We start from the raw sequence: 15,012 nt of genomic DNA on the forward strand, positions 1-15,012 counted from the left end.
TTCTTCCTTGTAAATGGCCTCTTACTTTTGAGGGAAAATAATCTTTTTATTTAAACAAAGATGTGCTACTGGAACAACATTTTGATTGAAGATGAAAACTTCTGGCCTGAAACACTGTTCATAAACATGTGTGAGGTTTTTTTTGTTTTGTTTTGTTTTGTTCATTTTTTTTAATATTTAAATTATTACAGACATATTGTTCAGAAAACAAAGTTTAGTTTGTAAATTCTTTGATATCTCAGCTTTATCTTCCTATGCTCTAAGTCCTCATTTCTGGACTTACTATGATTCTATCAAATTTCAGACTGTTTTATTCGAATTCATGTTAGTAAGGAAACTGAAGGTTGTAAAACAAAAGCATAAACCTTACAGGAATATTTGTTTAATTATTATTTTTTGAGACACAATAAGATAAAATTAAATGGAAACATGATAATATCACAAAACAATACCACATAAATATACTGGCTAAAATTATCTGCTTTAATGCTATTTATTCTATCCAATTAGTCACGAATAGAAGTCCTGTGGATGCAAATATCAGATATATTAACAAAAACAAAAAACAGCAGATATATTAATTACTACTATGTTATAGCCAGTCAGAGTTTTAGACAAGGATACAACTAAATTGTGTCAAGTTTAGATGTCTGACTCTTCAGATGGTTAAAGCCGGGATACATAATGCATCCCTACTAAGAAAATCCAAGCAAAATATGAAGAAATGTTAATTTGCAAACACAAGATATCTCTTATAATATTTTTTTTAAATATAGAAGAATTTGAATATGTCTTGAAGGAAAGACAATGAAACAAACAAACCCATAAATTTAAAAAAATCAGACCCAGAATTTAAAAAAAGCCTCCTGAACAACTCTGCCCATTTGTGATCATTCAACATTTTTTCCAGTATCAGAGAGTGCCCATCACATCTGACCCTATCTCAGGGCCAAATTCTTGACATTAACATGAAATTATACTAATATAGACTATTTGTGTCTTTTACAGTATGCAAAATATCCAGTCTGAAACATTTACCAGTGGCACAGATGCACCACATCATCTGTAAATAAAACCCACACGAGTAAGAGATCTGTTGGCTGAAGTTATACTCTTTTTTGATGCCTTTTTGAAAAGTATTCATTTTTCAGGGATGGTACCTTCTAAGGGGCTACTAAGTGGTAAGGATTTTATTTGACCAGGAGCATATTTAGCCAGTGAAGAAGAGTTTCCTTGCAGACAAAGTGAACCCACAAGCAGACAAATTGGCTTGGGCTAATCAGCCTCTCTAGTGAAAATGCTGTCAAAACACCAGTGCCAGTCAGTTAATTGTTCCAAAAACATGCTTCATAAATGTGTTCATAGCAGCCTAGAAGCAATATGCCCTGGTGAAATCACCTTCTAAATGCTGAAACAGTATCGAATGGGCACACATATGGATGCAGCAGTTTGGATAAATTGCGATGGATCAGAAAATGCAAGTGACCAGGAAAGTAATAGTTATTTCTGAAGCAAAATGCTTGTAAGATAAGGATAAAATGGTCAAATTAAATTTGGAGTGAAAATGCACATTTTTATCTTGGAATATTTAAAGTCAAAATATCTTCAGTTTGATTTCTGTATGGGGTTTTTTTATTGTTGTTATAGTTGTTGTTCCTGAAACCCCAGTATAACAATATTGGATCCAATATATTACTTAAGAAAATAATAACATTTTAATATAATTTTAGAATATAATAAAATTACACAAAATATATATATATGTTATAAAATCACCACAAGAAGTGTAACCCTATAAATATTTTATGCACACATATTTTGCAGAATGTCTGTGATTGTATAATCACCCCAAAAATCAGATACTCAGAAATTAATACTTTTCTTTATCAGTTTTGTCAATGGCTGATATTTTTTATATATACATGCTATTATGGATGAGGTGAGAAAGCTTTATGCTAATATATACAGAATCACTGGCAGAAATAATGATTTCTGACCAAGTTCTAGCAACAGTATACCCACTCTTCCTTGTTTATACACACATAACTTCATAGGAGCAACAGCCTTTGCCTTCAGAAGGACAAACATTTGGCAGTTCCTTAACTGATCCATAGGTTGTGTTGATGTGATTCAGTGATGTGTTGCAGAAGCCAACCAAGGCCACATGAGTGCAGCCAGCCCTCCTCAGGATGACTACAAGAATTCTGCAGACTACAGTCAGGGTCAATCCCAGCTTCACAGTAAACATTAACTTTGTTTAATTGTAATTACCAAAGAAGTCATGAATTGCTCTTCAAAGCCTGTTTTTCTCTCTTTTTGTTGTGTTATTGTTGAATGGCTTTCATTTCTGCTGGCAAGAATTAGACATAAAAAATATGTGCATGTAACTGTTAAGAGAAAGTTATTCTTTGTGTCTTTAGGGTTTTTTTGTTTTCCAGCTTTCTTCCTTGTAGAAGTCAATTAATCTATATAATAAATACCAACTCAAAAAAAAAAAAAAAATACATGAGAGAAGGAAAAATTCATGACTAACTACTCAGTTTTAATTCAAGCACTCACAGAAAGTCTGTAAGAATTGCTTGTATAATGAAGTCTGCAGATATTCAAGTGTCCTCCATTTTTCTGCTATCTCTCTTTCAGGAAGATTGTAACTAATTTTGTAGTGGATCATCAGTTAGACATTCAAACATGAAGTTAACTTGATGTGTCAAAATAAAGGTCTCGAAATATTTATGGTAGAAGCTCCTCTTTTGCTGGAACTGATGTAACTAGGGTTCTATTTTTAGTATTTAATAAAAACAGAAAAAAAATGTTTAAAATTTTAATGTTGCTTTACTGCTATTTTAAAATTTTAATATTCTGCATTGGTGATCTTCAATACACATGTATGAGAGACACACTTCATTTTTACTTTTAAAAATTAAATTCTGGGGAAAAAAAAGAAAGCAGTTCCATAAGCAAAGTTTTATAATTGTTTTTTTTTTTTAATTTTACTAGTTCTTATTCAAGGTAAGATGATAATTTTCAATGCCATTATTCTACACTTGAAATTTCAGTTTATGTATCATAAAGAATCCTAATATATTATTATTATTATTATTATTATTATTTATTTATTTATTTTCATTGGCTCTTCTTTTTATGAAAATAGAATAAGTTACTATGCCACTCAGTTCTCTTATCTAGAGATAAGAGAACTTAGCTTACTATTAGCTTACAGTCCATGTATCCACTGACTGAGTCCACTTGCTTCTGCCAAGCTGCCTGTAATTTCTTTTAGATTCTTCTATGCCTATTATCAATCTCTCTGTCTACTTCACAGTGTCATTGTTCCTCCTATTTTCCTCAACTTGACTCTTGTTCACATAAGTATTTGATATTTCAGGTTACATTTTTACTGTCCAAGCAATCTTGTCTCCCGTTTCTCACATTTTTCTGCCTCTGGCTATCCAGTCCTGGCACCCAAGGTTACACCTAGAACACAAAAATGGTGGGAGTATGACAGAGTCTCAAGCACTTTCCTGGACATGCAACAGTCCATGCTGCTTATTCAGTAGAATATAGCTAGGAAAGGTTTTATCCTTTGGAAAACAACTGTCTTCCAAAATTTCAGATACACTGTGGGCGATAGTAAGCATCAGAGATCCTTTAGACTGTGGGTCAGAGGTAACTCAGTTACAACAGGAGAGAGTTAAACCACATGTGTTACACCAGCTCTCGGGCCAAGAATCAGGAGAGTTCATTGCAGAATCAGCATTACTTAGGTTGGAAAGGACTTTAGAGCTCCAAGCTTTCAGTCAGTGCTTAATCATCTAAATTATGAGGCAGCAATACTCGTTGATACAGTTTGCCACATGGGTACCACTGAGTTGTATGCACAAATACAGAGTATAAAATTAGACCAAGTGTTTGCTAAAAACAACTAGAAAATCACATGGTTAATTTTACTTTCACTCCTGGTGGAAGGTGTTCAAAATGAGGAGTAGCTCAGCATCACGCAATTCAGCATGAAGAGGTACATTTGCAATTAACATTCTCAGAATTGCTGTAACAAAAGAAAAAAAAAAAGGGAACTTCTCCCTCACTTTTAGAGCTGCTGCTGCTTTTATAGGCCTAAGTTTATTGAGCAAAGGATACAGAAAAAAAAAAAAAAAAAAAAAAAAAAGAAAAAAAAAAAAAAACCAACCAAGAAAACCCCAAAAAAACCCCAACAAATACCAAATTGTTAAATTGTTAGTCAGAAAAATAAAGTTACAAGAATATTTTCAAATTAGTAAGGTCTTTGCTGAGCACTACAAGACACTCCAGTTTAAAATATGGTCTCTGCTTCTATATCAACTCACAAGCTTTCCAACAAAAAGAAACCTCTGTTATTTCTGGAATACTTGCAGTTTTTCTAATAATGTTTATTTAAACTTATTACAATCATTAGTATGTCATCATGATGATAATTCTTCTTAGATTGTTATCACAACAGTTAACTTACTGAAATGATGGAAGACAATATGTGTTATATGCAACACAGATAATAAACTAGTTTCCTACTTTACTGTAGCTTACCTTCTATGTCTGCATTTACATATGAAAATATACTAAATGGCAAATAGATGGTTAAATAACTATAAAGTTGATAAAAAAAAAAGAATGAAAATTGTGTAGAGCTGTAAGCAGCTGTGAGTTTAAAAAATTCTACAGGAAAAGCACAAAGTATATGTTATGATCAAGTATAGAACATTTCCAGCTGCAGACCACACTCCTCATAAACACATCTACTGTAAAATAAAATAATGAAATAAAAGAAAAAAAAATTCTGCAAAGATTTTTTTCCCATTTGTATCTTCACACATGAAGGTAGTCCTGATAAGATTTTTCAGAATGCATTTTGTGTAAACCTACTCATGTTCAGAAGCACCAGGAGGACTGAATTGTAACAGTAGTATAAACTATTAAGGAACCCTCCAAAGGCAGGGAATTTACCTTGGTGTGAAACCTGTTGTACATGACAGAAGAATCAGATCCTTTCTCTATATCTCTTATGGGAAGCAGCACTTCATTGTTTGAAGTAAAAACTATAGCTATATAACACAGAGTGCATAACTTAATAATTTCTCATTTTTGTGAAACCGCTAACAGTACACACACATCAAAACCTAATATAAACTATTAACACAATACTCAAACAAACTGAAGTGATAAGTACAAATAAAAGTATCTGTGTTGGCGAAGTCCTCGAGTGATGGCTGATTTATCTCACAGAGCACTCAGAAATCGGTGTTTAATTCTTTTTTTCTCAACTCTAGATCATAGGTCATGTACTTAACTACACAAATCTATTTAAATAAACAATGGGCTTATGTATCATTATTCATTCTGTATGGCTGCAGTCCAACACAGAGGGGGTGGGGGTGAAGGACATGGTGAAGGAAGAGTAACAGAATTATCTTTGTCAGAAGAAATAGAGGGGGCAGATCTACAACTGATATACCTTAATATATTCCATTGTTCTAATCTTTTAATCCATTAATACTTAATTCATGTTGCTGAAGGCTTTGGAACAAAGAAGTTTGATGAAATTTACAAGGTATCACTAGAGCAAATTGTGTGTCATAATATCTACATTCCATAAACACTGAACCGAGTACTCAGATGTGCAAACTGGTGCATTTCCAGTAAGTGACTGAAATCAGAAAAGTCACACCAAGATTTTTTTCACACAAAGAAATCAATATTTTTTATCAGAACCATACAAGACATGAAAGTATAGGATATGAATTCCATTTGCCTTTAAGTTACAATTAATGAAAAACTGAAAAAGTGACATAGTGATTTAGATATGCTATTGTGTCTTCTTCATATAATCTCCATTTAACTAAGACTGACATAAAACCCATACATTAGCCCTCTGGGATTGATCCAAGACATAATAACTACTAGATCATGGTGAGCCTTCCTTTTAGAGTAGATGCAGTAGATGCAGTAGTCAAATGCTCCCACTAGCTCTAGCTACCCTCCATTGCCCTCTGATGACTGGTAGCTTGGTGTACTCCTGCAGCTAAACTTATTAAAACACCCTTCCAGATTAATGTTGATGCTCAGATTAATAGCTCTAGATTTTTAGGACTCGGTCCTAAAAATTATAAATTTTTGTAATCAGTCCTATTAATTATATATATATATATATATTTATATTTGCATATGTAAATATAAAGCGCCTATCACCATATTGATAAACATTCTTTGGAACCACTCCGACAGCAGAGGTAAGAACAGAAGTCAGCCTGTTAGTACCTCAGCTCTTCTGTTTCCAAACAATTTAAAAAAAAAAAAAAAAAAAAAAAAAAAAAAAAAAGCCGCAAGACTGATTTTTAGGACTTTTTTAGGACACAGATTAATAGGACTGTAGATTTTTATAAATTCTAAGTATTTTTCCAGTAATACTTTCTGGTAGCTGGGACAACAGCGACAGAAAATATTAATTTTTTTCAGAGCCAGATTGACAAGGGCAGAGTAGATTGCTAGTCTTTTCCCATCAGTACTGTCTTTTTCCATTGGTTCTAAGATTCAGGTATGCATGTGAGAATGTTATCTCAAGTTTGTTACCTTCCACATAGAGGATGTATTTATTCAGTGCTAATAAAGTACGTTAATCTGTTAAATTATAAGATACTTTCAGGGGATCTGCTTCTCTAAAAACAGAAAACATAGTTTAAATATCATGCTAATATAGGCATAGGTGTAAAAAAAATTATATTTATTTATTTATTTTACTTTTTCAGCATGTTCAGGATACATTTCATTAGATGTCATTTCACAATGCTCTTGAGGCTTGCAGTTAAAAACAACTACCTGAACATCAAGAAATTTTTCTCCCAGATTCATGCAATAAAACTTAAAGTACAGTCTTCTGTGACTGAACTAATTTCCCTATTATTAGCTGGTCAAAAATGTGCTCTCAGCCTTAGTCAGGTCTGGAATTCATCTTCGTCTCACCTGTCTATACAGTATTGCTATACAACTAATGGTGATAGACATAGACAAATGCATTTATAAAGTTCTCAGAATTGCCTGACTATCAGCCCTGTACTAATGTTCTTTGATATTGCAGGGTATTGACCATGCTGATAGGTACAACTTTAGTTGGGGTATAGCACAGGCTTTAATGAGCTCTAAGCTCATTAAAAGCTTCCTAAAAGTCCTAGTTTTAAAGCCACTCCAGTAACCTAGAATATTGTAGAGAGGGTCTTCTGATGGACACTGAGATTAGGCTGCACATATTCACAATGGGAAGGTGAGAGTAGTCGCAGGTTTCCTTCAAGTTCGAGGCTATCAGTTTTCTTCCATTGCATCAGACATAATTTTCTTTTACACCACGCAAAGTGGTGGAAAGAAAACAGCCATGAACTTGTATAGCTGAGGCTGAAACATGACAAGCTATGGGCAATCTGACACTTCTCCTTGAGCTATGGGCAATCTGACACTTCCACTTGAATAACAAATATGCTTTTTGACAATTGCTGAGTATCAGATGGTGGAATGAAAAATTAATTATAATTACATTATTTATTACATGAATACAGCTTCTTTTCTAGTAAAGGAACTCAACATAATGATTTTTACAAAACATTGCTTCTCTGTCCCTTGTGATGAGACAACAGTCTGTCTCCTTGAGCTATCTGGTAACTAACTAATGATGTGATTGAAAGTTCACACAAAGAAAAAAAAATTGTAAATATAATGGAATAATATATATTTACAAAAATGCTTCCATCTGGAGTGTGTCATGCATTACATTACATCAGTGAGCTGATGCAGAAGCAGAAAAAAAAACAATTTCTGTCATTGGAGAATCTAAATATATGTCCTGAACACCAAAGTATGGATCTAATTCTGTTAAAACTAGTTAGCTAAACATTAATAACCACATAAGATTGGTGTTACTATAACATTTTATTCAAATGACAGACATGTAGTAACTGTATAGATCTCCATTAACAGTGAGCAAGTGTGTGTTACTTTTAGCAGAACATCTGTGAGATTTAGCAAGAATACTATCATAATGGTTTCTGGGAAATCTGTCTTAAGCGTTAATAAGATAACAAGTTTAATTGATAAAATAAGCCTCAAGGGGAGAGCTTAAAAAGAAAAAGAAAAAGCAGCAAGAAAACGTAATCACATTTATTCTTACTCTTAAAATGAAAAATCTGTACAAACTCATTTTTAAGTGAAACTTTCAAAAAAAAAAAGCGTAGTTCAAGTTTACTTTTTAGTTAATCAGAAAGATCAATGAAATTAGTCCTGTCATTATCTGTACGAAAACATCCTGCAAATTTCCAACTGCAAAATATATTTAAGGGATCAAACATAATATCTCTCTTTTTCCCATTACTGGGGAATTTTGAGCTGCAAATGGAATTTAAACTGCATAAAAATTGATATTTTTGCTTCTTTGAAATACATATTGCAGTTTAGGACTCTAAAGCTTTTGCTTAGAAAAATAAAGGAATAACAAGATGAAAGGGAGTCTAAACCATGTCACTTTTTTGATCCTGAAACCATTATATGACACATGAACATATGTATTAGTTCAAGAAAGGGGAACAAGCAGAAATTTTTGTAGACTGATCTGCCTTTTATTCATTCTAAACTCCAGAAATTTCTGTTGCAACAAGAGTTTATTTCGTATGTGCTGTGCGGAATGTCATCAAATAAAATTAAGGAAAAAAAGAAAAAGCTGGCTTCTGTTTAATGATACTTATCCTAAAATAAACCTAAAACAAATATAGGAAGCTGTGTCCGTGGTATTGCACCTCTAAACATTTCCAGATTCAGCAGTCAGGGTGTCCACTTCACTGGGATTTCACTCAGGCTACTCCCAAGGGAATGCAAGTTCTTTCCTGTTGCTTCTTCTCAACAAACATCCCCCTGATTTAATTATGAAGAAACCTCATGTATGGATGCTGAGGCTTTGGGACATGCCACAGCACATCCTAGTGAGGTCTCCATTGATCTGAGCAAAGACAGCTAATCTGAATTTCAAATAAGTGAGATGACTCCCCCAGCTTTGACACTGAACACTGTCTTTTCAGTGTATCCTTCAGCAAGAAAGGGCAGAAGGACACAGAATGCCACTTAATGATCTCCTACCCTTGATATGTTTCATATAGTGACCTGAAAGTATGTTGTTACCATCAACATGGTCCTGGAAAGTAGTGTTGTTTCCTCCTGTGCTGGGGGAATCAGTGTACTCCCAAACACTGAAAAACCTTGCTTTGAGCCCTTTGCAATATCATTCTTCTTCACATGAACCAGAACTCATCCACACTATGCAGTATTGTGTTATATATAAAATAGTAGTAGGTATTGCATGAGTATAAACCAATTTCATTTACCACTTCATTTCATTTCAGAATAAACTCAGTAGTGAGTTTTAGAAAAATAGGAAACTATTTTCTGTTTTAGAAAATAGCAAAATGCAGTGTTAATATAGTCGGAACAATTTGTTAGCATTATGTTTGAGAATATTGGTAGGTGAATTTTATATACATTACTTAGAGAAGTATAGTCCTAGGATTAATTTTATATCCAACCACAAAAACTGACCAATAAAAGAGTGAAATGCACCTCAGAGGAACATTGCATAATTTCAGACTTTATCTTGATCTTTATACCAGTCTTTATTTTCAAATGGTGCCAGGTACACATGCTGATCCTTTAGTTGTTTTGATGTTTTTATAGCACCAGATATCATTTTACAATTTATAACCAGTGGTTTATAATATGTGAATTTATTTATTTTCTGTACTGTCCATACATTTGAAATGAATAGACATAGTAATGACAATTTATTTTTTTGTTTTCTGTTAAAATCTGGACATGTGTCAGCCTGTTTCATTGTCTTTAAGGGAGATAAAATGTAGCATTTGATAGTCAAAGACCATTAAAAAAACCCAACTTACTTAAACAGGAATGTAGTCCCATGGTGAAAAAGGGCTTTCCCTCACAGTGACTTTGATTCAAACCTTACAATTCTATTAAAGTATCTCACAGGGGCACATATCTGAATTTTTACTGAACTTAGGATGTATGTTTAAGTGGTAATTATTTCCAAGTAGCAATAGCAGATCAACATTTGCTGTAAAACTACCCACAATAGACAACTAGTAGCTTTAAAGACAGACAAAAGGAGAAAAAATCAATCACAAAGCTCAAAAAGATAAAAAGAATGACAAGTATGATAATCAGGAACAGAATGATAAATCAAGCAGAATTTAAAATATCAAAAATGCTAAAGATTTTATGACCTTGACATTTTTCATTGGATGGTTTCACAAAGAGGTACTTAATGTAAAAAGCTGCAATGCAAGCACTTCTTACAAATGGGTTGCTGAACTGTTCCTAGTAGCTGCTGGTGAGCAGAAAAAAATTTCTCATATTTTAACACTTAATGAGGAATAAAGATCTGGATTTATTCATATTGAAGAATGTTATTTGAATGCACTGTAGTCACAGAAGTCAAAGATTATGCTCAGATGAAATAATTTTACCACCACGTGAATCAATTTAGTTACTGTATTGTACAATAATACTTGGCACAGACACATATCTGCATGCACATGCACAAATACAAAAGAAAAAAGATTAATGCCAATATATATTATGTGCAGCTAATTACTTTGTGTTCAACCTTCCAAGTTTTACATTGTTTTACCGAAATGCTGAAGTTCAGACATTATTTCCTTGTATTTCTTCTGTGTTCAGTGGACAGAGATGGATTACCTTCACAAGCACTGGCATGCAATAGTCTGCACTGTAATACAGTTGGCATGGTTCCTGGGGTAGCCTGACTTAGCCAAGCAGCATGCTTAGAAACAATATCCAGGCAGAGTTCAGGATAGGAATATTCCAAATTAACAGTTTGAATACCACTACCTCTGTCTGGGGGTAAGAGAATTTGTCTGGTTAAGCATAGGTTGTACCACCAGAGCTGGCATTTGAGTCCACTGAGTAGTCACTGTCCTTTTTTTAGTTACCAGAGAGACTCAGAGACAAAGGAAAATGTTGACTCAATTTTATGGCATTTGACACCACACTTAGTTACTTCACATTAGTGCATTTCTCTTATAACATTGTAAAACTAATACATAATTTTAATGATAATCCTATAATGCAATCTCTGTTGTGGCTTAAGTCAACAAAAGAGATTTATAGTTTGATTTGCTGAATCAATTATTGTCAGCAGTTTGATAATATTCCACTATCTATTGCTCAAGTTATTTTACAAAGATCCTTTTGGAATGAGATCACACACAGACATATTGTGTAGCATTCCCAATTTCTGTTGTGGCTTGCAATCACTAATACTATACAATGGATGGATATATATTACTTGAGAGATGTGATGCCTAAAATATTTATTCTACTGATTTCTTAACACTTGGGTTCTAATTTATATAGGGTTATGAAATTACTTATAGTGCTTTCTCTTCAAATTCAGAACTTTAGAGATTTGATCATGTGGTACATTGAGGAACACTGTGTGAAGAAATGATCCAGTATTATTACTTTCAGGGTTTGATAATGAAAACAAAGAGGACAAAGAAAACGAACTGGTAACATGAAAATGCTTCATGAAGACCTTCAAGGTAAACACATATAGACCAGAAGTATATTTGTCTTTTATGAATGATACTGACAGTAGGTCAACCTGGGTGAACTCATACATTTTTACAAGGTTGACATTCAATTGAGTTTAGCTTATGCAAAAAGTATTTTCGTGCTACATTTGCTGATACTATCATATTCCTTTCCTTCTTCCACTCTTAGCTTTAAGGATGTCTAAGAGTCTTTCCAAGGGCAGATTTTTATTCATTGTCATTGTCAGAGAAGCTGCGAAGAACAAAGACAATGAAAAAGGTCTCAGCACTGATGAGGTAAAGAAGCTATTTAAAAACTGTGAAAAGCAGATAACAAATGTATGTCTGATATATAAGTCCCCAGTTTGTAACCATAAAAGGTTTCATGTTTATGATCTAATGAGAAAAAGTGTTAGTTCAGTGGAAGTAGCAAAATAAGTTACGTAAAACATGTCTGGGAGAAAGATGAAGCCCTCTGGGTAGTAATGCAGCAAAAATCTGTGACACATCCCAATATGCAGCTACGGGAGCCTATAAAACACAACATGATTTAAATTACATCACTTTCTATACCGACTACAGCAAACACGGTAAAATGCAGCAAGTTTTGCAGTGCACAGCTTTGTGAATAGATGGTAACTGTCGTGCAGGCTCTGAAGACAATTACACAGACTCCACCAAAACTACCTTAATAATTTTTCTATGCTGTGTCCAAATATATACACAGTAAGTTTTTTGCATTATTTTTTTGCATTCAATACCCTGCTGTTTTAATATATTTTCTCCCCTAATCTATTATGTAATTTAAATGGGGATGAACTTTGGAAACAGATTATTTGAAATATAGATAGTGAGAGCTGTTAACTTGCAGTCTATCCTAAATCTTTCTTTCTAGATACTTTCAAAACAAGTTGAAGCAGAAGCACACAATAATGTCCTGAATTAGAGGTACTTTACAATTATTTTTGTTTGTGTTTTATTTATTCAAGATATTTCTTCACATAGCCTTATAATTTGTTATTGAAAACTGTATGCAAAGGTAGATCCTACACTCATTAAAAAAATATTACTTCTGTAATCATGCCATTTAGAAATTACCATTTTACTTAATACGAAGACTTAGATTTCCAACATATATGAAAGATTATTTAATTATTCTCAGTGCTGTACTCACACCCATGGAAAGACAACAAAGACAGTATATTTTTATGAAATTTCATGTAGATTTTATCCTCTGCTTTTAAAATGCTATGTATTGTGGTTTTCAGCCCAATCCATGTTTCTAATACACCCAAGTAATGTTTAGCTTCTTTTTAATCAGGAAACTATGTTGAAGGCATGAAACATCCCAACCCTCTCTTTGTTATTAATAAGAAATGGGAGATTTAACTTTTTTGACCAGCCAGGAAGCCTCTTCTTGTATTTGAAAACAGAAAGTGTTCTTTCATCCATTTATTCCTGTACTTAATTTTTTTTGGGGGGGGAAAGAAAAAGTTAAAAAATCCCTATGAAACTGCTAATGGCTTGCTTTACTTAAAACAAAGTGAAAGCTGAAGTGTTTATCCATGGCTAAAAAAAATACTGAAAGCTTGAATCAGTTAAATTAGTTGTTATGAATATACTATATGGTGACAGTAATTTTTCTTCTTTCTCTGCTTGTAAAATCAGAGGGTTTTATTTTTTTTAACTACTAAATGGGCTTTCTATTACTGTACAAGTATGAAAATATTAATTTTTCATTCCATTTTTTGGATTTTCTAGTTTGTTTTCCTTCTAAACACTTACATTTTCTAGCAAAAGTGATTTGAGAAAATCGAGGGTATGCCATGCCATAATGACTCAAATTCTGATTTGAAGGATTTTTCTTTACTTCTTCACTTTTTTTCAATAAGGAAAAAAACTTTATTGCAGCATTCAGTAAATTTTAGAATTTTCTCTCCCATATTAATATGTGCAGAAGGTAATATGTTTTATCAGCACTGGAATGCTTTGAAGTGCATTACAGGAAATTAAATTAGAATTCAGAGAAAGGACAGAGTGAAAAAGAGACTGCCTTAATTGTACTTGTTGATTGCATTCAGTAAACCATTCATTAATAGTTATTAAAAAACCCAAAAAACAAAATACGTAGATCTACCTGCAGAAGATCAATTTTGTTATTGCATGCAATAAATGGCTCCAGAACTGCAATGCACATATTCAGTGCAATGCTTAATTCAGAAGTCATAATAAATGAAACTAATATAAAATAGATGTTAGCTGTTCACTATTTAAACATGTAGCACTGTCAATAATAATTCTTATTGCCATCATTTATGTATGATTCTTCTTTTACTCTTCATTTTTAACCTTAGGTGTTCAATCATTGTCAAATGGAGATAAAATTGCTAATTCAGAAGGGCTGAAATTCACCCTGAGGTGGATGCTAATGCTTTATTTATACACCACTTAAACCTTATTTTGAAGGTTTAAGTAGGATTCAAGAGATGAAGTGGCCTGTGCCATATCTCTGCATAGGAACAAATTTCCCCTTAGAAAAGCTCAGCTGTTGCAAAAGATCTTGAATACTCTGTAAAATGAGAAAAAAAAAAAACAACATATACAGAGCCATGGTAATGTTCTGAAGTGAAAAAAACACATTTCTTTCATTATTGATAGATTTTAGCACAAGTAGCTAAGCTTACTACTCCCTGATATTTATTTTTATTTTTTTAAAAAATAAGGCCACAGAATTAATCAGTCCCATCTGCATGCACAAAAGACATGACACACGGAACAAAAAACGTCTAAAACAAAACTATGCTTCCTTTCACAAGCAATAAGGGAAATTAATGTCATCACTAAGCTGAAGACATAAAGAGATTCAAAATTAAAAATCCTTTGAAAGCTTCCAACAAGATTCCTATAATCAGCTGGAAGATAAGTAATGATCAAAGCCCTTTAAAATAATATTGCTCATCCCATTAGAACTGCTTAAATGTAGCCTACCATTCACCAGAAATTACACAAGATTACTGCAGAAACTATGCCATTGTTTCAGTAAGAAGCCCAGATGTTTAAGGTTAGACTTCACAACTCATATAAGGTTAAAAGCCAAGACTAAAAAAGAAACAAAACAAAAAAATCCCCCCCAAAACATAGCATCCCCAAAAAACCCAGCTGCGGTTATAATCCTTAATTATTGCTAATGCAGCACTTCATAGGTGCTCAATTGCTTCAACAAATTTCTTTGTGTTGAAGTTGAGTCATGGAAGGGGCAAGACAGTGAATATCTCTCACAATGGAGTGAATTTAGGAATTTGTTTGGTTTGTTTGTTTCTTAAGCAAACCATTGCTACTGGGTTTTTTCCTTTTTTTTTTTTCTTTTTTTTTTCCTGAA

At 33.0% G+C, this 15,012-nt stretch overlaps 1 long non-coding RNA gene across 2 annotated transcripts in view; it reads right to left on the reverse strand.

Annotated features, from left to right (window-relative positions):
• The window catches only part of LOC139800106 (uncharacterized), an 84,315-nt gene that overhangs the window by 12,090 nt on the left and 57,213 nt on the right, over positions 1–15,012 (reverse strand). For both annotated transcript variants that reach the window (XR_011728496.1, XR_011729270.1), the window contains exons 3-4: positions 11,781–11,886; positions 11,469–11,532 (exon numbers count right to left, since the gene is read on the reverse strand). This is a non-coding gene — a long non-coding RNA (uncharacterized lncRNA). The remainder of the gene's footprint in view (positions 1–11,468; positions 11,533–11,780; positions 11,887–15,012) is intronic.

The sequence above is a fragment of the Heliangelus exortis genome, chromosome 1 (genome assembly GCF_036169615.1).
Source record: "Heliangelus exortis chromosome 1, bHelExo1.hap1, whole genome shotgun sequence".
NCBI lineage: Eukaryota > Metazoa > Chordata > Aves > Apodiformes > Trochilidae > Heliangelus > Heliangelus exortis.